The sequence below is a fragment of the Anolis sagrei genome, chromosome Y (assembly GCF_037176765.1).
Source record: "Anolis sagrei isolate rAnoSag1 chromosome Y, rAnoSag1.mat, whole genome shotgun sequence".
Lineage (NCBI taxonomy): Eukaryota > Metazoa > Chordata > Lepidosauria > Squamata > Dactyloidae > Anolis > Anolis sagrei.
Window position 1 is genome coordinate 58410468 of NC_090035.1, and position 16222 is coordinate 58426689.

At 45.5% G+C, this 16222-nt stretch overlaps 1 protein-coding gene and 1 pseudogene across 5 annotated transcripts in view; one reads left to right on the forward strand and one right to left on the reverse strand.

Moving 5' to 3' along the window:
* LOC137095223 (calpain-15-like) overlaps positions 1 to 16222 on the forward strand; it is a 339156-nt gene that overhangs the window by 229613 nt on the left and 93321 nt on the right. The gene's annotated exons all lie outside the window — the stretch shown is intronic.
* On the reverse strand, positions 15037 to 15920 carry LOC137095266 (AT-rich interactive domain-containing protein 4B pseudogene; annotated as a pseudogene).

A 16222-nucleotide genomic window follows, 5' to 3' on the forward strand; every position in this document is an offset into this window, starting at 1 on the left:
AACATCCGGCTCAATAGTTGTCGGCGACCTCATCGTCTAGGTCGTCTCCCATCCAGTCGGCTCAGAAACCAGGGCCGGTGATGGACGAGACTCCGGACGTCCAAATTGAGGTGCCTCCGTCACCGGTGCAATCGGTTTCGACCATCGTCGAAAATCCTCCACCGGCAGCGAAGCAACAACTTTTCCCGCCTTCTACTCCAGAAAGAGGACGGCAGACCACGCGGTTAGCAAGAGCTGCTCAGGCCTCGGCATCTAAACAAGCGCCTCCACCTTCCTCCCCGGTGGGAGTGGCCAGGCCTCTCCAGATACCATCGAGACATCCCTCTTCCTCTTCTCAGCGCTCAGAGGAGGAAGAGCTCGACATTCAAGGCTCTATACACTCAGAGTCTGTAATTTCTCTGGCCTTGGACAGATCTCCAACCCATTATGCCTATGACGCCGACTCACCCTCGCCTACGGACAATGTTCGGACCTTTGCCGACCAGATGGTGAGGATGGCAGAAACGCTGGGTCTTGGGATTAAACAGACCTCGAAGGCAGTCACCGATCCGGTCTTTAAGAGGGTGTATTCTGAAGCCCCTCCGGCTCCACTGCTTTCTTTCCTGCCCTACTTATTAGAGGTCATCCAAGTATCCTGGAAGACCCCTTCCTCGATACCCCCTACCTCTAAAAGAATTGAGACATGGTATCGTACCAATGATGAGGGACTGGAGTGGCTCAAACACCATCCTGACCCAAATTCTGTGGTGGTCAAGGCAGCCCAGTCAGGGAGGCAGTCCAACACCCCGTCAGATCGAGAGGGAAAACGCTTCGATGCCGTGGGGAGAAATCTTTACTCGGGAGCCTTGCTCCTCACCCGAATGGCCAACTATGGGGCTTGCATGGGTGCTTACCAGCAAATCATCTGGGAGAAGGCCCAACCATTCCTGGAGAAGCTCTCCTAGGAAGATCGTGCAGTGATGTCCGCCCTCTCTCAAGAGGCCACCTCCCTAGCCCACCATCAAATGCAGATGGCAAAGCATACAGGTGATACTGCTGGAAAAATGATCGCACATACGATAGCAATCCGAAGACACTCCTAGCTCCGGTCTTCTGGCCTCTCTACCTCTTCTCGTCAAGTCATCAAGGATCTTCCCTTCAATGCTCTCGGCCTTTTCAACGCAGGGACTGATGACAAGCTGAATTCCAATCAGGACTACAAACTCTTGGCCACTAAATGTGGTTTCGATAATCCACCGCAGGCCCAAAGAAACCGCTGGAATACTTACCGACAGCGTCGTTTCTCCAACTACCCATATCGACAACAGTCGACGAGGCAGTCTCCACGGCCAGCTCAGGCCGCCCAAAACCAACCCCAGCAACAACAGCGCCGGGGCCAGCAGAACCAGAGGTCTCGCTCCCGCCAACCTCCGAACAACTCCAGATGTCTGGATTGACGCCGTCCTCGACGATACCGTCTCCACATCAGATACTTCTGCCAACTCCACCTCAACCCTCCCAGTTCTGCCCCACACCAGAGAACCCGCAATCTCGAACCACGATCTTCCACAGTTTGGAAACCGTCTCTCAAAATTCATTGAGGCATGGCGACGCATCATATCAGATCATAGAATCATAGAATCATAGAATCAAAGAGTTGGAAGAGACCTCATGGGCCATCCAGTCCAACCCCCTGTCAAGAAGCAGGAATATTGCATTCAAATCACCCCTGACAAATGGCCATCCAGCCTCTGCTTAAAAGCTTCCAAAGAAGGAGCCTCCACCACACTCCGGGGCAGAGAGTTCTACTGTTGAACGGCTCTCACAGTCAGGAAGTTCTTCCTAATGTTCAGATAGAATCTCCTCTCTTGTAGTTTGAAGCCATTGTTCCGCGTCTTAGTCTCCAAGGAAGCAGAAAACAAGCTTGCTCCCTCCTTCCTGTGGCTTCCTCTCACATATATATACATGGCTATCATATCTCCTCTCAGCCTTCTCTTCTTCAGGCTAAACATGCCCAGTTCCCTAAGCCGCTCCTCATAGGGCTTGTTCTCCAGACCCTTGATCATTTTAGTCGCCCTCCTCTGGACACATTCCAGCTTGTCAATATCTCTCTTGAATTGTGGTGCCCAGAATTGGACACAATATTCCAGATCTGGTCTAACCAAAGCAGAATAGAGGGGTAGCATTACTTCCTTAGATCTAGACACTATGCTCCTATTGATGCAGGCCAAAATCCCATTGGCTTTTTTTGCCGCCACATCACATTGTTGGCTCATGTTTAACTTGTTGTCCACGAGGACTCCAAGATCTTTTTCACACGTACTGCTCTCGAGCCAAGCGTCACCCATTCTGTATCTTTGCATTTCATTTTTTCTGCCAAAGTGGAGTATCTTGCATTTGTCACTGTTGAACTTCATTTTGTTAGTTTTGGCCCATCTCTCTAATCTGTCAAGATCGTTTTGAATTCTGCTCCTGTCCTCTGGACTATTGGCTATCCCTCCCAATTTGGTGTCATCTGCAAACTTGATGATCATGCCTTCTAGCCCTTCATCTAAGTCATTAATAAAGATGTTGAACAGGACCGGGCCCAGGACGGAACCCTGCGGCACTCCACTTGTCACTTCTTTCCAAGATGAAGAGGAAGCATTAGTGAGCACTCTCTGTGTTCGTCCACTTAACCAATTACAGATCCACCTCACCGTAGTTTTGCCTAGCCCACATTGGCCCACATTGGCCAGAAGGTCATGAGGGACCTTGTCGAAGGCCTTACTGAAATCCAGGTACGCTACATCCACGGCATTCCCCGCATCTACCCAGCTTGTAGCTCTATCGAAGAAAGAGATCAGATTAGTCTGGCATGACTTGTTTTTGATAAATCCATGTTGACTATTAGCGATGACTGCATTTGTTTCTAAGTGTTTGCAGACCGCTTCCTTAACAATCTTTTCCAGAATCTTGCCCGGTATCGACGTGAGGCTGACCGGACGGTAGTTGTTTGGGTCATCCTTTTTTCCCTTCTTGAAGATTGGGACCACATTGGCCCTCCTCCAATCTGCTGGAACTTCTCCCGTTCTCCAAGAACTCTCAAAGATGGTTGCCAATGGTTCCGAAATGACTTCCGCTAGTTCCTTCAATACTCTGGGGTGTAGTTGATCTGGCCCTGGGGACTTGAACTCATTAAGAGCGGCCAGGTATTCCTGGATGACTTCTTTCCCAATTTGGAGTTGGATGTCCTCCAATCCCTCATCCACTCCATCTTGCTGAGGTTGAAGACTCTCTTTTTGTGAGAAGACCGAGGCAAAGAAGGCATTAAGCAGTTCTGCCTTTTCCCTATCCCCTGTCAGCATTGCCCCATCTTCTCCTTGAAGAGGTCCTATCGCCTCCTTGTTTTTCCTTTTTCTACTGACATAAGAATAGAAGACCTTTTTATTGTTTTTAATGTCCCTGGCAAGTCTGAGCTCGTTTTTTGCTTTAGCCTTGCGGACCTTTTCCCTACAAGTGTTGGCTATTTGTTTGAATTCTTCTTTGGTGATTTCTCCCTTTTTCCACTTCTTGTGCATGTCTCTTTTGTGTCTTAGCACAGTTAGAAGTTCTTTGGACATCCATTCTGGTTTCTTTGCACTTGTCCTATTTTTTCTCTTTGTTGGTACGGTTTGCAGTTGCGCCTTGAGTATTTCACTCTTGAGAAATTCCCGTCCATCCGTAACTCCCTTGTCTTTTAGTATCTGTGTCCACGGAATGCTGCTCAGCGTTTCCTTCATTTTTTGGAAATCAGCTCTCCTAAAGTCCAAAATGCGGGTTTGACTTGTCTTAGTTTCGGCCTTCCTTTGTACCTCAAATTGCAGGAGCACATGGTCACTTGCCCCTAAGGATCCTACCACTTCGACCGCGTCGATCAGGTCCTCCGCATTTGTTAGGATGAGATCAAGAGTAGCCAATCCCCTTGTTGCCTCTTCTACCTTCTGGACCATGAAATTGTCTGCAAGGCAAGCGAGGAATTTGTTGGACCTTGTACTCTTGGCCGAGTTTGTTTTCCAGCAAATATCGGGATAGTTGAAATCGCCCATGACTACTACATCTCTTCTCTGTGCCTGTTTGGTAAACTGTTGGCAGAAGACTTCATCAAGTTCTTCCTCCTGGCTTGGGGGTCTGTAGTAGATGCCTACAACGACATCTTTTTGAGTCCCAGTTCCCTTGATTCTTATCCAGATGATTTCAAGCTGGTTTCCCAGATTGCTGTCTTGAATCTCTTCTCAGCATAAGAGTTTTTGACATATAAGGCTACTCCGCCTCCTCTCCCCTTTGTTCTGTTTCTGTGAAAGAGGTTATACCCCTCGATATCTACATTCCAGCGATAGGAGTCATCCCACCAGGTTTCAGTGATGGCTATGATATCATATTTGTGGTGTTGTGCTAAAAGTTGGAGTTCGTCTTGTTTATTTCCCATGCTCTGTGCATTAGTGTAAAGACATGTGAGCCCCTGAGATCTTCCCTTGAGCTGTTTAATTGGGATTATTGTGCTTTTGGTACTTGGTCCTTGTTGTGTTTGTGCAGCCCTCCGTTTAGCCTTCTGGCGATTCCCAGACATTATGGGTAAAGTAGTGTTCGCAAGGCTGTTGTCCCCCTCCACCGGTGGACCTAGTTTAAAGTGCGTCTAATGAGGTTTGCGAGTCTGTGAGCAAAAAGGTGTTTTCCTACTTGTATGAGATGCACCCCATCCCTTGCCAGTAGGCCATCCTCCTGGAAAAGCAGGCCATGGTCGAGGAAGCCAAAGCGTTCCTCCTGACACCATTTTCTAAGCCAGTCATTGACCTGTAGTATTTTTCTGCCCCTTGTGGGTCCGTGTCTTACAACAGGGAGGAGGGATGAAAAGACCACCTGTACATTACATTCTTTTAGCTTTGCTCCTAGAGCTCAAAAATCATTTGTGATCTTTTGAAATGTATGCCTTGCAGTATCATTGGTTCCTACATGAATCAACATGAGGGGAGGATGGTGATAGGGCTTGAGGAGCCTGGTGAGCCTCTGAGTGATATGGTGTATTTTTGCCCCCGGTAGGCAGCATATTTCTCGAGCCATCCCATCCGGTCTGGAAATGACAGCTTCCGTTCCTCTAAGGAGGGAGTCGCCTACTACCAAGACCTGTTTACTTTCGGGAATGACAGGGCCCCTTTTGTGCAATGTAGTGTGTAGGTCTCCAGAAAAGTGATCCTGTTGGTGTGAATTGTGTAGGTGAAAAGTGTTGTTGTCCTCCTCCTCGACAGCCCCGGTGCATTCGTCAAGGACAATCCATTGAGATTCGTCCAAGAGCCTATGGTTCTCCTGTATGTGTTCCTGTTGCACCTGGTCTATGGTTGGGGATGGTACACCTGCACGATTGTGCAAGTGTGAATGTTGTGAAGTGTTGTCCCAGTCAGGGCTATCCCCCGCACACTGATCAAGGATGAGCCACTGATCAGTATCTAAGCCATTCTGGTCTTCCCCAATATGTTGTGTTTCTTGGTCAGGTGATAGTTGTGTGAGAACTATCTATTGTGTAACTGAAGCTGAACGGAAGTATTCTGAGGAGGCTTCCGGGTCCTATGTGTCCTTCTAAGGGTGACATTTCTCCAAGCCTGAGGGTTGTCCACATCTGAGGTGCTGTTCTGTTGAGCCTCCCCGTAATGTTGGTGCGATATGGGCTGCGTGTCTAGGCCAGTGTGGTGTGTGGTGTCTAAAAACAGCTCAAGTTCCTGAATGTCCTTAAGGGTCTTAATACGGTCCTCGAGTTGTCGGATCCTGTGTTCCATGCGAGTGATCCGTTTACACTTGGGGCAGATGTAATTGAGTAATTGTAGTGTGAAAAAGCTAAACATGCCACAGCTTGTGCATGAGATGGGAAGTTTTCATGTTTGTTCCATCTGGAGGTTGCCAATTACCTCCTCTTGGTGTGTGTTTTATGTTGTTGTCTGTATGCAGGGGTGAAAGTACAGGTTATTGAGTGTACGAGTGCACCTGACGGCGCGCGCGACACTGGTTTATATAGGATAACCAGGAAGCCCCGCCTCTCAAACAAAGCAGTTAATTTTTAAACTCAGGAAGCCCCGCCTCTCAAACAAAGCAGAATGCTTTGGGTGCTCCGTATTGTCAAAGACGGTTATGCCTTCCAGTTCAAAGAACTCCCTCCTACGGGCTGCATAGTCCTGACGGACCCGTCACTGCCCATTCTGGCAGAAGTCGACTCCCTCCTCCAGAAAGGAGCAATCCAAAGGTCTCCATCTCACTTGGACAGTTGAGCCTTTTTTTCGAGGTACTTCATGGTACCGAAGTCCGATGGCTCCCTGCACCCTATCCTAGACCTCAGGGCACTGAACAAATTCATTCGTCTTACGAAGTTCAGAATGGTCACAGTATCGTCGATAACTCCTATGTTGTATCGAGGTGACTTCTTCGCATCGATAGACCTAAGGGACGCGTACTTTCATTTGTCTATCAGACAGTCCCATAGACGTTTCCTGTCCTTCAAAATTGGATAACAAACTTATTCCTTCTCCGTACTGCCATTCGACCTCAGTACAGCCCCAAGGACATGCACGAAATGCATGTCGGTGGTGGCAGCATTCCTCAGAAGACGGAAAATCCGGGTTTTTCCATACCTGGATGACTGGCTTTTGGCCTCGACATCGCCAAGGCTGCTGGAGTCACAAATCTCCTTCACCCTCAGACTTCTAGAGGATCTCGACCTTCAGTTGAACGCCGAAAAGTCTTGCCTACTTCCATCGACGTCGATAAAGTTCATCAGCGCCAACTTCGATTCCCTCTCAGAGACAGTGTCCTTACCAAAATTAAGATTCCAGGCCCTACAACGAGAATTCAACCATTGCACTTCAACAACAAGACTAAGGGCGCGACGCATCCAAATACTCCTCGGCCATATGGCCTCAACGGTGATGGTCACCCCATTGGCCAGGCTGAAGATGCGCCCTCTCCAGAGGTGGTTTCTCGACAATTTCAACCCCCACCGAGATCCCGACTCCAAACTGCTGACAATGCCAGCGAGAGTCAAACATTCCTTGAGATGGTGGAAAGATCCCATCAACGTCTGCGTCAGCCTCCCATTCCACCCCAGACAACCGTCAACAGTCCTCACGACGGACTCATCAACCTTTGCATGGGGAGCCCTCATCGACCATTTCTCGGTCCAGGATATTTGGTCGACACAAGAAAAGACTCATCACATAAATTACTTGGAGCTCCTCGCCATTTTCAAGGCACTCAAGTCATTCCTCCCTCTGCTATAGGGCAAAATGGTCCAAATACAAACAGACAATATGGTAGCAATGTACTACCTAAACAAATAGGGAGGAACAGGGTCGAGAAAGCTCCTCAAACTCTCCATCGAGATCTGGGAATGGTGCTGCCGGTACTCGATAGTTCCAACAGCGCTCCATCTACCGGGCCGACTGAACGACCAAGCAGACTTCTTGAGCCGCTCGATGTCGACGTCCCATGAATGGAGACTCGATCCCGAGGTGATACAACATATCTTCGACATCTGGGGACAGCCGTCGATCGACCTCTTCGCCTCTCCGGACAACGCTCATCTCCGGCCCTTTGCGGCTCGTCTTCCCCGGGATGATACCAACGGGTGTCTCGGAGACGCCTTCCTCCTCGACTGGTCAAGCGAGTTCCTCTACATGTTTCCCCCGATCCTGCTCCTGCTCCGTGTGATCGAGAAAATTGAACTGGTCCAGTCCAACTGCATGCTTATCGCACCAGAATGGCCGCGCCAAGTGTGGTTCCCGACTCTCTCTTGGCTGGCCAAGGGTCGAGTGATACGCCTGTATCCCAGGCCGAACCTCCTCTCCAGAGAGCAGAGCCTGCTCCTCCACCCGGACATCCCGTCCCTGCACTTGGCCGCTTGGAGGATTCTTCCTTGACATCCCTTCCTCCCGAGGTTCGATCAATCATGGAGGCGGCCCACAAGCCTTTGACTTCAAAGGCCTATACTTACCGTATCGCACGGCTTCATGCCTTCCTCCGAGAACGGTCGTGTACCGAGATGCCGCCTTCGGTACCGACCATACTACACTTTCTCCTCTCTTTGGCCGATCAGAAACTGGCCTTGTCGTCGCTGAAGTCTTACGTGGCGGCCTTATCCTGGTACTTCCAAAAACTGGGTTCACCGTCCCTGTTCCAGAACCACTTCATCAAAACTTTTCTTCGGGGGTTATAATAACCTGAACCCCCCAGTCCACCCTCCTACCCCAGGATGGAGCCTCGACCTCGTTCTAGCTCAACTGATTGGCCCTCCCTTTGAACCACTGGCTGCAGCCAACTTGAGGTTGCTCTCCTGGAAGGTTGCCCTCTTGGTTGCAATCACATCTGCTCGAAGGCCCTCAGAATTGGCGGCCCTTCGAATCGACGAACCTTACCTATTGTTCCACTCTGATCGAGTAGTCCTCAGAACTGACATTACCTTCTTGCCGAAGGTAGTATCTGCTTTCCACGTAAACGAGGACATTGTGTTGCCTTCTTTTTTTCAACACCCATCTTCGTCGACGGAGAAAAAGCTCCATGCCCTTGATGTCCAAAGGGCTCTCCTCTTCTATAGACAGAGAACGGCTTCTATCCGTAAGACGCCTAGGTTATTTGTGGCCTATGCGCCGGATAAAGCTAGACTACCAATATCATCGCAGCGAATTTCTCGCTGGATCGGGTCGACAATTGAACTATGTTACGAGTTGGCCCGTAAGACTCCCCCGACCTCAGTTTGCCCGAGGTCGACAAGGGGCATGGCTGCCACGACAGCTTTCCTCAAGGGTGTCCCCATTGACTTGATTTGCAAAGCGGCCATTTGGTCCAACCCGATGACTTTTGTTTCACACTATCGTTTGGACACTCGTTCTCGAAGAGACACTCTATTTGGCAGGTCAATTTTGACCACTTGCCCACCCTAACCATGTCAAGGTTTTTGTTCACTTGTTTGATCTATTTGCACTGATATGCAATGTTTATTCTGTGCCCTTATCTTTTTCCTTTATGTAACAAGCTAAGCCTGGACCTGTGGATACCGTACATACCCCACATGTAGTTTGTAACTGCCTTTATTGCACTTATGCTTCTATGCTGCAATTTCCACTCATTCTTTTTTATCTTATTGACCTTGCACTTGTTCGTGTATTGCATTTGCACTCGTTTGGGTCTCACTGACCCTTATCCGTCTATCCCCTCGATAGACATGTTCTCCTCAGGTTATTTATCCAACTGAAGTTGGTGTATTATGTTATTCTTATTGGGCCATTTTTACATGTATCGACCGTGCTTGTGTTGTATCAACCGTGCTTGTGTTTACATATATGTTTCTTGTCAACATGCGCTCTCAATGGTTTTATTACATATATTTGTCGATCCTTCAATAAACATGTGTTTGGCCCTTAACTGGTGTCGGTTTGTTCCCACCTTCCGGGACCTTAGCTTGCTAGTTCTCCATATGTGTGCATTCATGGAGACCACGAAGAAAAATGGTAGGTTACTCACCTGTAACCATCTTTCTTCGAGTGGTCCTCCGTGAATCCACACAAACCCGCCCGGCCATCCCCTCTTTAAACCTCCCCCTTTTCCCTCGCTAATGCGGCGTAGGAACTACCGGGAGCGTGCGCAGGAGCGCCTTTCATGCCCTGCGGGCGGCTGGGTGGGGTTACCGCCAAAACTTTGAAACTTTTAAACTTGGGAAGTTTTCCGTTGGAGCCCGCGCAGGCGCAGAACTCCATATGTGTGGATTCACAGAGGACCACTCGAAGAAAGATGGTTACAGGTGAGTAACCTACCATTCTGTGTCAAGATGGTAATTGATTTTGAAAGACACTAAGTGCCGACCGCATCAGAACTAAATCATACGGTTTGCAATAGCAATCTTTCAAGTTATACAGATGTCTTCATCAAGAAAAGTAGATGATTGTCCTGCTTTGGGGGAAAGGGGGAAAGTTTCTACTTTTGTTCTGTGTTTGAATGGAGAAGCAAGAAGGGTTTCTTTAGTGTTGCAGAACTACAACTCTACCACTTTATATCAACAGGATTTTTGCTACACTGTTTTGTAAGAGTTTTTTCTGCATTCTTCTACCACTTCCACATGGCTGTGATTTAGGAACATGGAAGAGTTAATTTTGTGGATCCTGAGAGTTATAATCCAGTAACCTAATGTACAGAAGTTGATTATAAATTGTATGATTTTAACTGTATTTGTGTTTAGATTGGCTGCACTAATGCTGGAGCGGCCTAACTGAGAGGAGTGCGTTGCCATGGAGACGATGCAGTAGAGAGAGAAGTGGGAGGAACTTAGAGGGGAGAGTTTGAAAAACGACAGTTAATGTGCAGTTAGGTTTTAGGTTCCGAGGAGTGAGGAGTTAGGGTTTAGCAGTGAGGAGTTAGAGTGAGGAGTTGAGAGAGGAGGAGAGGAAAAGGTGGCTGAGTGACTTCTGAAGCAAAGTTTCGAGGCTTTGGAAAGCCGGGTCTGGCTATTGAAAGTTTCTCTGGCTAGGGTAGCTGAAAGGGGGGAAACATAGCCAGAATTCTTTAGTCCAAGGAGAGGCTAAAGAATAGCTTATTTAGAATTTGATCTAGGAAGGATCAAATAAGGGAAATATCCCTGTATTGATACTTTGTCCGAAGCAAGTGCTCTATGTCAAGAAGATACTGTATAACTTGAAAGAGTGTAACATTCATCTAACCAAGCATTATTCTGAGTTCCATAAGAAAAGTTACAACTTGCAACCACACGCTTTGTGTTCAATAAACTTGTTAACTTTTGTTTGAAGACTGCCTCACCTCCATCAATTCTGCATCCAGTGTGCCATTTCTCACAATATTATAACTTACCTCACGTGGTGGCAGAAACGCAGGGGAAAGTGACCAAATAGATCTATATTCTTATCTCCAGTCACACTGCAATACATATAGTGTAATTACTACTAAGTTATTGCTATCTTAATAAAGGAGGAGGTGCGATTGAACAGCCTCCCTTCTGACTTGATGGTAAATTTGGTTCCTTTCAAATTGGTAACAACAATAATCATCCCTAGGCTCCCCTGCTCCTGCGCACCTAACTTTGCCCAACTCGGTTTAAGAGTCATCCTTATAGTCTTGAGTCTTTATTTTAACTTAGTTCAATGCATTCTTTGTTGGCCCTGAAAGAGTCCCATATCAATGAATCATGTTTGCCTAGAAGAGAGAGACGTCTCCCAAAGTTCCTTGTTTCATCTGGCAATTCGGCAGTGCTTTGTTTTTTGTCTTCAGTTACGTTGACTCTTCAGAGAACAGCCTGAGAATAGATTTTCCATTCTTAGAAAATAATCCATCCTCTTGTAAATTCTCATGAGTTCTACCCATCATGTGCAGTTTGGGGGGGGGGGGGATCCATTAAAAACATTTTTCCTAGGGTTTGGGGAAGTGATATCTACTTCTAGGGGAAATCTGTCCTCAGTGTGACTTTTCACTCTTCTTCTTCTCCTTCTCCTCTTCCTCCTCCTCCTTTATATTTGCTTTTTCTCTCCACAAGGACATGAAAATAATAATAAAGAAGTGCCAGAAGCCTCTACCCATAACTTTATTAACAACTTAGATGAGAGGTTAGAAGGGATAATCATCAAGTTTGCAGATGACACTAAATGGGGAGGGAGAGCCAATACTCCAGAAAACAGGAGCAGAATTCAAAATGATCTTAACAGATTACACAGATAATTGGCCAAAACTAACAAAAGAAAGTTAAACAGAGACATATGCAAGATACTCCACTTAGGCAGAAAAAAATGAAATGCAGCGATACTGAATGGATCTTGGAGTCTTCGTGGACAGGAAGGTGAACATGAACCAACAACTTAAAAAGCCAATGGGATTTTGGTCTGGATAAATAGGAGTCTAGTATCTAGATCCAGGGAAGTCATGCTACCCCTGTATTCTGCCTTGGTCAGACCACACCTGGAATCACACTGTGTCCAATTCTGGGCACCGCAATCCAAGGGAGATGTGACTCTAAGCTGGAATGTGTCTAGAGGAGGGCGACTCAAATGATCAAGAATCTGGAGAACAAGCCCTATGATGAGCAGTTTAAGAGCTGGGCATGTTTAACCTGCAAAAGAGAAAACTGAGAGGAGACATGATGAGGGCCATGGATCAAAATGTGAGGGGAAGTCAAAGGGAGGAGGGAGCAAGCTTGTTTTCAGCTGCCTTGGAGACTAAAGGCCCATCCAGACAGCCCCTTTATTGCAGAAACTTCCACAATGAAAAGGGGGCTGTCTAGATTACATTCTGGCCAACCCGCAATTAATTCACCACAAACTAGGAAAACCCTGGTTTGTACTGAATTAATCAGATAGTAGATTTATTTCGCGCCTTTTTGGATGGAGTGGGATAAACCCACTACTGGGTGTGGACTGCAGACCAGAGACCATTCTGAAGTTTTCCTGACTAAATAAGTCCAGAAAGCCACTGGAATCCCGCCCCTCCCCCAAAGCCCTTTTAAAAGTAAGGAAAACTTACCCAGCCTCCCCAGTGCATAGAAAGGACGAGCCAGGAGTATGCGATGGGGGGTGGGGGTGGGGTGGAGAAAGCTCAACAAATAATTAAGTCTCAACATATCCAACTAGTTTGTAACCCAAAATGAAGTTTCTGGAGTACAACAATACTTTCAGAGTAAGAACCTCATAATTAAACAGGAAATAACACTTTTTAAAACGTTGACAGTGGGTCCATAAGTGACATGGAGACCTGTTCTAGATCCTCAATATCTTTCACAGTGAGAATATACATTTCCAGATGGAAGGCAATCCTGACAAGGGGTTGCTTGATGCTCCTTCTTCTCCTTGATACTCTTCTTTCTTCCGTCCTCCACTGGTGCCTCTTCTAAATCCATAGTCTTGTTGGTCACAACTGACCTCCAGTTTGACACTAAGTGGCCAGGCCTTCCCAGTTCTCTCTCGGTATTTGTTCCACATTTTTTGAGGTTAGCTTCAAGCCCATCTTTCAATCTCTTTTCCTGTCTACCAGCATTCCATTTTTCATTCTTGAGTTGAGAATAGAGTAGCTTCTTTGGGAGACTGATCTTTGGGCATTCTGACAACGACATTGAGTCCAGCAAAGTTGACAGAGAAGGGTAATCTTGTTACTAAAGATCTCTGATCTTGCTCTGGTGCCACATGCCTTGGTGACATCCCATTTGGATTACTGTGATGTGGTCTACATGGACCTGCTTTTGTCATGTTTTTGGAATGGTTGTAAGTTCGGAATTATAGAAGGCACTGGGCAACAGAGAAGATGTGAAAGCATGTGATGTGTGGTCCTCAGAAGGTAGAAAACACTGGCTGTTAGTACATTTTAGATGTTTGGGTATCTGGCCATATGGGAAGCAAAGTGTCCCCTCCAGCAAGCTGATAGGGATGTGTTGCAGCATAGGGCAAGTAGCCAAGAGCCACAGCATATGAGAGAGTAAAAGGTATTTCAGTCACAGTTGTCAGATGGAGAGAAACCTGATGGATGCAAAGCCCTGCCTGGAAGATTTTGTTGCTTGTTGGAAGGTAAAGCAAGCCTGCGATTTCTATTTGAAGGCTCTTCCAAGCAAGAGGATTTGCCTGGGATGTATTGTCTATTGGAGAATTCCGGCTTTCTACTTTGTTAACAAGAAGAATTGATTTATTTTAGTTTTGGTTCGGTTTCTTATAGTAGAGCAAAGCGAAGCAATGGGTTTTAAGGGCTTTGTGTATTTTGAACTCCAAGGAATTTCTTAACTTATTTATTCTTGCTCTTGCGAGAGGGAGAAGGCCTGATTTGAGACTCTGATCTGATGTGTAAATCAATCCACGACAGCACTTGGTGCAGGAAGAGGCGCAAAGGGGCACCTTCAGCCTCGCCGTCTCTGCTCACGGCACAAACCTAACAGGTTTAAGAACTTCTTGTATCTCTACTCAACATGATTGTGTGCCCATTGTAAAGGAGGGTATAATTACTGCCACCAAATTTGTGAGGAAAGCCGGGCAATGATCAATATCAGTTTAGGAGTTGGTTTATAAAGGGACTATTATTTACAGAAGGCTTTATTCATTTGATAGCGTAGCGTTTACTGTTCCTGGTTTGACTTTACTTCTTATGCAGGCTGTTTGACTTAGGAGAAACTGTATCAGGCAAGGCTTGAGGAGAACAGTAACAATTTTACTGGAACAAGCGAGGTATAACACCGGGATTGTGGCGCAGCTGGCTGAGTGTCAGCTGCATTAAGATCACTCTGACCAAAAGGTCATGAGTTCGAAGCCAGCCCGGGCTGGAGTGGGTGTCCAGCCATTGTGTAGCCCGTTGTCGACCTTTGCAACCCGAAAGACAGTTGCATCTGTCAAGTAGAAAAATAAGGCACCACCTTGTGTGGGAGGCTAAATTTAACTAATTTATGAGGCCATAAAGAAAGAAGACTCCGGGGAATGTGGAATGCGGAAGAACTTCATCGGTGTCGTTGATGGACAATGAAAAGCAACAACTCCCCTGGCGGCCAGAAAAAAAGTTAAATAGCCTTTGTCTGTTAAATGTTGTTTGTCAAACTGGCATTGAATGTTTGCCATATATGTGTTTACTGTAATCCGCCCTGAGTCCCCTGCGGGGTGAGAAGGGCGGAATATAAGAACTGTAAATAAATAAATAAATAAATAAATAAATAATAAAATAAAACTGTAAATAAATAAATAACAAATTTGATTGTTTCTTCACAAGAGGCACAAATCTTGATAGGTTACATCAGTAAGGTTTCATGAGTAACTTTAGGTACAGACTTTAAGAGGTTTCTATAAGCAGATGTATATTTCCTGGACAACTGTCCTAATAAAACAAATAAGTCTCACCTCCCAACCCATAGGGATTATTTTTTACTTTTCTACCAACTAGAACGATCAAAAATTATTTGGGTGATATCAACAACATCACCCACAACTACATACAAACCATATACTGATTAGTTATCCAATATCCATGGATGCAATACCAAAGTCTCACATTTTTCTTATCTCTTTTGCAATATACTTGGTTAGTTTCCCTGTGACTCTACTGACATATAATCTCAATATTTTTTACATATATCAGTCTTTTAATATCATTAAGTCCTTTAAACTTATGAACAAGTCTAAATTATTTGAAGAGATTTAAGTCTCTATAGCTAATCACAGGTTGTTCATTACTAAGAGTCTCTCAGTCTTCCATGAAGTTACAACGTTGTTATAGAAAGTTTTCTCTTTTCACTTCTTTGCTGCTGGAGTTTCTTCTTTTAACCTGGTCTTCCAATTATCAGGAACAGTTCTGCTTTTATTGAGTTTTAAGGCTCGTATAAAGGCTTGCTTTAATGTAGCATCAGGTCTTAGTGAAGAATCTGTAGTTCCTTGAACATCTTTTCTTGGTATTGAAGAGAATTCGCCATCGAAGAACGAACAAGAACATTGTCTTTCTTTATTGCAATCTCAACACTGCTGTCTGGATGAACCTTTAAACCTTGGAACTGGAAATTTGTCTTTTTATCAAGACTAACACAGTCAGTGTATATCACTTTTCTTAACAGACCATCAGCTTGGTTTGTATTCTCTTTTTCTTCCTTGCTTGAAAATGAAGAAGATTCTTCCTCCAATATATGATTAAATCTTCTTTCTCTGCTTACTTTCTTTTTAGTTGTAGGCATTTTGAAGTGTTCAGGTTTAGTAAGGAGAAGCTGATCTAATGTTTTATTATTAGCAAAATGTCTCTTCTTTTTGATAAGCTTCACTTAGATTCTTAACTTCAACCACAGTTCTGATCTTTAAAACTTCTTTTGTGCAATCATCTGGAACCTTTACAGTGAATGAATCATGTTTGGAAGTTATCTTTACTTTAACTAGTCTTTCAGATGTGTGGATGTTTGCTTCACAGAAGGCTTTTTGATATTTTGTACTCCCAACCATGTCTACTGCCAAATAAATAGGTTCCTTAAGGGTTAGCTTTTCTTCAGCTTTCTCTTCTTATTGTATTTCATTGTCTTTGTCAATGAGCTCAGCAGAGGTAATTTCTTTACTTGGAGCTGAAGGTAATACATCTTTTAAAGTCAACTATTCTTTCAGCTCTTTTTTCTCCTCAGAATTTTATCACTTGTTCTGCAGGAACCACTGTTTCTATATTCTCATCACTGGCTCTATCTGAGGTACCACACTCAAGTCTTTTCCCTCTTTAGGTAACTCTGATATTTTCTTAATCCTTCTGGCCAAGT